Genomic DNA, 6,111 nt, shown 5'->3' with positions numbered 1-6,111 from the left:
GGACCTACAGGTGTGGGCATCATTGGTATAGGAGCAACTGGGTCCACTGTGCCACTTGCTGTACATATGTGTTGAGTATGTGCAGATGACTTAGGGGAGACTCACATACCCAGGCTGTTGTGACCAGAGCCTTCATTGTGTGGTACAAACAAAAGAAAATAACAGTGGAACCTTCTCACCGTCAGCACCTAACCCTCAATTACTCCCAATTTTTAATCCCTTGCAAATTTTATCAAGGGTGTATGTGCACACCGAACAGCACCCACCGTTACAATGCTTGTTCCTACAGGAACTCAAACAATTAAAACAAAAGCACAGGTGCCCCACACTAAGTCAATCAGGTCAGTTAGGACAACTATATAGTCCAAGTCCAATCAATAAGAAAGAGAGAGTTCCTTGATATCATCTCTTTATTCCATTTTCATGTTAGGAACACAACACAGCCGACGCGTTTCATCCTGATACAGGACTTCTTCAGGGCTGTTAAAAAATACATATATATACATATATAAAAATACTTACAACATAAAAACACATCAAACATCGAGTGATAAGAGTCATAGTCTATGGAAGGCAATGTCATATCATACTAGATAAAGCCTTAACCATTTATGCACCACATGTACTACAACTTACAGACAGATGACAAATAATATTTTTTTCTTCAAGTTTGCGACATCACATGTTCAAGATAAGAATCTAAGCAACATGTTTTGGATAATAGTTTTTTTACAAAAATTTTTTACAAACAATTTTTCTATACATTTGATAGGGGCCAATAGTATCTCTCAGGACTGAGAGAAGAAAGCATAAAATTTCATTATATAATTTCCAAGTTATTTATTATACTAGCATATACCTATTAATATTTCTAAGGTACTTGTAGTGACAGAGATTACAGAAGGTCAGTGTTAGATTGCATTCAGATTCCTTTCATAACAAGAATAAGAAATTACTGCTACATAATGTGGAGAGAAGAAGGAGTCAGAAAAACAACGAAAAGACAAATGAGAAGGTAGGTGTACAAAAGAACACTGTGATCTAGTTCAGGAGGTAAATGTCCCTTATATTCATAGCTCCCCTCAAACATAAAACAACATGTTAGAGGTATAGAGAGACCCTATTCTATGTTATATGGGATCTAATACGTTCAAGATGTCCAGAACAATGTCTGGAACATATCCTAGTGGTATTTGGCCACGTCATACTCAGAACATGTTAAATGAACGATACCACTTAATCAAAGAGCAACCTGGTAGAATGTATACCTACCGTTGAGTGCGATGGGAATCAATGAACCTCCATAAATAGTGAAGGATATACCGAAGATGATGTCCTTTAGGTCAAAACCCCAACCAGGAATATCTGGGATATAAATAACACAGTATATGTTCAGTGCCTCTAATAGGTAGTCCCCAGTACGACAGAAATAATGGCAAGTGGGACCCATGAAATTCATGAGATGTAGATAATATAGCCCAGGACTTACAGGGTTATACCAACAGACCGATTCATTAGTGCCCTCAATGCTCAATGCCCATTAAGAGCTCTTACCTATAAACCAAGTCCGGATATTAAGGATGAATGATAACAATCTCCTTCCAGGTAGAGCAAAAACGATCTAGAAAAGAGGGGGGAGGGAGGTGGAAATATAGATTGTGAAGAAGTAGTCTCACAAAACGAATATAGCTACTATCAATGTTTTTTATATGTGTCTCCCCTGCCCGCATGGCTCTAAGCTGCGTTAGGTCAAGGAGATAATAAACAGAAGGAAGAAAGAGAAAAAATAATAAACGGAAAAACTAACAACTTGCATGTCTCCTATATTTAATGTTTAATACATATCTTACAATTAATACGTCTTTATGCAGAATGTGCTCATCGTGTCAGGCGGTATAATCTTGTCCGAGACAGGAAGAGAGGTTGAGACGAACAAGAGCAGTCTATATACATCCCAATTGTGAAATTCAATGTGCCCATTGGAATAAACGTGGGCAGAGTATAAATTTATGCAACATAACCCATAATAATCGGGAAAATATAATCTAACCCTAAAACCAGGGATGAACCTTAAGTGTAAATAGCCACGCTACCTCGTGGTGACAGTATGGAAAGAGTATATATTTAAGCAGCATATACTCTAGCATTCGGGAAATCAAATCTGACCCAATGTAGAGAAGTAACCTTAAAAGTCACAGACATCGCTCCCCCATGGTGGCGCCTACCGTAATCTAGTAATCACGATCGGTGATGATAAACAGCAGCAAGTTTTCCTCCAGTCAGGATGAGTCCATGAGCTGTTCATCCCGGTTAAATAATACGGGGAAGCCACTGAAGTCGAAGTACCTGTGTGGGCTTCGCGGTGTACCTGCACTCAAGGTCACATGATACGTCATGTAAGCCGGGCAGCCATCTTTGAGTGTACAAGCGTTAACCGAGTTTTTCTCTATTAGGAGATTTTCAAGCCATATATAAGTAGGACAAAAGTACGAGAGCCCAGTAAGCAGTATTGTGTATATATGTGATTAAAACTCTTATCTTTAAGTGATCGAAATCAACTGTATAGAATACGCAATGTGTGTCCACTTCAGATCACATGATGCATCATGTAAAAGAGCGGCCATCTTAGAGTGTGCAAGATTTATATAGGCTCTGTTCTATTATATATTTTTTGGAGCCAAATATACGTGAAAAAATAAAAAGGAAGCCCAATAGCTAACATTATGTATATGTATGGCTTATGCTCTATTAAGGGATTTAAGGCCATACTTCAATGAGATGGTAAGACGAGAGCCCAGTGAGCAGAATTAAATATATGTGTGACTTAAAGCTCTTATCCTTATCGAAACTTTACCACGGTCTCAATTATCCGACCTATATTTAATTTCACCACTGAGGTCGAAGCTCCTCTCTATACTACTATTTCCGATCCAGATCAAATGATTCATCACGTTCAAAAGCGACCATCTTAAAATATGCAAGCAATGTGTAGGCTCTTCTCTATTAAATATTTTTGGAGCCAGATATACGTGAGATGAAAAGAAACCCAATCGCCAACATTATATGTCATATGGCTTATGCTCAACGCTTAATCGGATCCTATCATTAGTCTTGATAAGCCGAGTTATATATATATATTACCCCCCCTAATTTCATAGGGTCACGCATGGGATACATACTAAAGACAGGATCACGTAGTCAACTCATTGTATGAGTATTATGTATTTTACGGATATTCCCACTGTCTCATTCATACCAACACTCCATAAAAAATATGTGGCGGACATCTTGGCCTGGTCTACATAATGATCTTATATATTTTCCATACAGATATAACTTGAAGATCGGCATGATGGCAGCCATAATCTCCATATGACCATAAGTCATGGCAGTATCTTTATTGATAAACTACAGACCCATAGTGAGTACGTTGAGAAAGAACAGGACACACACCTCCCTCAGTAGCCAATTTCCAAAACACCAGGGATTTCCAATGATAGAAAGACGGCAGCAAAATAATGTAGTCAGTTCAGTCATGTTACCTGTATATTATTTATATACCAGATTAGAACATGGAGAGCTCCTAGAGGTTCCTCAAGGCTCCATATATTGTAAGAGAAGGGCTCATCACATATCTTAAAAGCCCCTTTCTTATTCCGAAAATCTTCTAGTCCCAGTAGATGAATTAATTAACCCCATATCTTATGGGAAGATAGAGACTGAGAAGAAAAACAGAAAATATGGCCAAAAAAAAAATAATACACAAATAAGATAAAAAGGATAAATAATAACATTACAGATGTGGTATAACCAGTGTTATCATCCAAGCAAACAAAGAGTGAAAGATGATAAAATCACAGTTAAGGGGTCACTAATTAGTAATCATATTTCAATGAACAGTAACAGCATGTACAAAAATGAGGGTCATTATTCAAGCAGGGGAAAGTCAAGGTGTGTTACAAGCATGATCCCATGCTTGTTAGAAGTGAAGCAAACCATCAAGGAGTTTTTTTCTCTAATAACAGGGAAATAATAGATCGATGTAGACAAACATTGGTATTATCATTCGTTTGTTTATAATCGGGACATTAGACCACCAGATTCCCTATAATCATATATATAACAAAAAGCCAAAAAAGTTATAAAGATCTATAAGAGACCAGCAGTATAAGCCTAGATATTAACTCATGATAAAGATAATAACAACCTTGATGTGTGAACATTATCAGCAGGGTAGGGTCCATTTCTTACAAGAAATAGTGCATTTCATCGTCACTATTATGACCCAATTCAACACTTCTTAATTTACATATCCAGCCTGCTTCCCTTTTTCTTAAGGCTAATTCCCTATCTCCGCCTCTAGGGTGGACCGGGACATGATCTATCCCTATAAACCAAAGTTCCTCATCACTTGTGTGGGTTTCCTGCATGTGGAACGTAAGGGGATATCTAAGGTCCCCATTGCGGAGTGCTCGTACATGTTCCTGTATTCTTATCTTCAAAGATCTCTTAGTACTGCCCACGTAGATCTTATCACAAGGGCAGCCTAATATGTATACTATATACTTAGAATTACAGTTTATTAGATGTTCAATAATATACTTGCCTTTGGTGTTATAACAAAAATCTTTAGTTTTATTTCTGCCTATTTTACAGACACTAAAGTCTCTACATGTGTAAAATCCAGTCACAGTAGAGGTAAGCCAAGTTTGCTTTTTAGGGGTTTGGATGTAACTAGGACATAGCATATCTCTCAAATGTTGTCCTCTTCTATAAGTTACCTTTGGTTTCTTATCTAAAACTTCCTGTAGACTTGGTATATCTGCCAATAGATGCCAATGTTTTCTAAGGATGTTATACACCCTACTACTTTGATTATTAAATTGTGTACTAAAAGAGATAGTGGCTTTTCTACTCTTCGTACTGGGTTTCACTAATAAAGTATCTGCTCTTGAAACCTCCATCACTTTTTTGTGTGCGTTACTCAGTATCTGTTTGGAATATCCTCTCTCCAAAAAGCACTTTTCTGTCTCCTTGAGATTGGAAAAAAAAGGTCTCCTCTGTGCTACAGTTCCGTCTCATGCGGATCATCTCCCTGTAGGGGATGTTTGAAATTACATGTTGTGGATGTGAGCTCTGAAAGTGCAACATAGAGTTACAAGCCGTGGTCTTTCTATGTGTACGACTCTGGATGTAATTATCTTGTATAAAAAAAGTCACATCCAAAAAATCAATTTCCTCCGTATTGTAATTGATGGTGAACCTTACATTAAACGGATTGTCATTAAGATAATCATAATACAACAGGAGTTCAGGGGCAGGTCCATCCCAGAGTATAACAACATCATCAATGTACCTGCCCCAGAAAATTATATGTTCCATCCATGTTGCTGCATGGCGACCCCAGGCATGCTCCCGCTTAAACCAGCCCATAAAGAGTCCGGCGTAAGCGGGAGCAAATCTGGAGCCCATCGCTGTGCCTTGAATTTGGTGATACCAATTGGAATCATGGAGGAAATAGTTCTTTGATAGGATAATGTCTGTCATTTCTAGGAGAACCTCATTATGGGAATAATGATCTGCCGTCCTTTGTCCCAGATAAAATTGTAGTGCTTTAAACCCAAATTCCTTTTTGATGCAGGTGTACAAGCTTGTAACATCCAACGTGACAAAGGCTAATGTGTCAGACCATTTGAAGCCCTCAAATTTGCCCAAGATATCTTTAGTATCTTTGATGTACGCTGGTAGATTTTGTACCAGGGGCTGAATGTAAGAATCTACATATTCAGATAATCTTTCTGTGGGTGAATTGACCCCAGAAATAATCGGGCGGCCCGGTGGAAAGGGGCCGCCCTTGTGTAATTTGGGCAGAACGTAAATGCAGGGGAAAGATGGTTCTAGAACTGTTAGGTACCTACACTCCTCTTCACTTAGTAGGCCAACTTCACGCCATTCAATAAGTCTAATATTTATATGAGCACTGAGGGTCTTGATAGGATTTCCCAGTATTTTAGTATAGCAAGAGGTGTCTGCTAGTTGGCGGTCTATTTCTCTCATATAGCTCGTCTTCTCCATTACAACCACGTTTCCCCCCTTATTAGCCTCACGTAT

The 6,111-nt window shown here is 38.3% G+C and overlaps 1 long non-coding RNA gene across 2 annotated transcripts; it reads right to left on the bottom strand.

The window, feature by feature from the left end:
* Nucleotides 1-271: 271 nt before the first annotated feature.
* On the bottom strand, nucleotides 272-2,337 carry LOC146809141 (uncharacterized). 2 transcript variants are annotated; one of them, XR_014966337.1, is made up of 4 exons: nucleotides 2,226-2,337; nucleotides 1,555-1,621; nucleotides 1,273-1,365; nucleotides 272-480 (listed from the first exon to the last, which is right to left on the bottom strand). It is a non-coding gene; the product is annotated as an uncharacterized LOC146809141 (long non-coding RNA). The 2 variants fall into 2 exon arrangements; XR_014966336.1 differs by lacking the exon at nucleotides 1,273-1,365.
* Between the last annotated feature and the right edge of the window lie 3,774 nt (nucleotides 2,338-6,111).

The sequence above is a fragment of the Triturus cristatus genome, chromosome 7, assembly GCF_964204655.1.
Source record: "Triturus cristatus chromosome 7, aTriCri1.1, whole genome shotgun sequence".
NCBI lineage: Eukaryota > Metazoa > Chordata > Amphibia > Caudata > Salamandridae > Triturus > Triturus cristatus.
This window is presented reverse-complemented; position numbering and strand designations above follow the sequence as displayed.